This window comes from Juglans regia, unplaced genomic scaffold, assembly GCF_001411555.2.
Source record: "Juglans regia cultivar Chandler unplaced genomic scaffold, Walnut 2.0 Scaffold_16042, whole genome shotgun sequence".
Classification (NCBI taxonomy): Eukaryota; Viridiplantae; Streptophyta; class Magnoliopsida; order Fagales; family Juglandaceae; genus Juglans; species Juglans regia.
This window is the reverse complement of record NW_023346659.1, coordinates 1-207: the sequence shown is the minus strand read 5'-3', so window position 1 is coordinate 207 and position 207 is coordinate 1. Positions and strand designations below refer to the sequence as shown.

At 51.2% G+C, this 207-nt stretch overlaps 1 pseudogene; it reads right to left on the bottom strand.

Moving 5' to 3' along the window:
* Nucleotides 1-111, bottom strand: LOC118345168 (annotated as a pseudogene; the record flags this gene model as incomplete).
* Between the last annotated feature and the right edge of the window lie 96 nt (nucleotides 112-207).

Below are 207 nucleotides of genomic sequence, written 5' to 3'. Positions count from 1 at the left end.
ACTTGCGTTCAAAGACTCGATGATTCGCGGGATTCTGCAATTCACACCAAGTATCGCATTTCGCTACGTTCTTCATCGATGCGAGAGCCGAGATATCCGTTGCCTAGAGTCGTTATGTATCATGGTAAAGATGTCACCAACAACGCGCACACCGTTTCCGGGGCGCCCGTGGTTACTCCTTGTTTAAGTTCCTTGGCGCAGACCGCG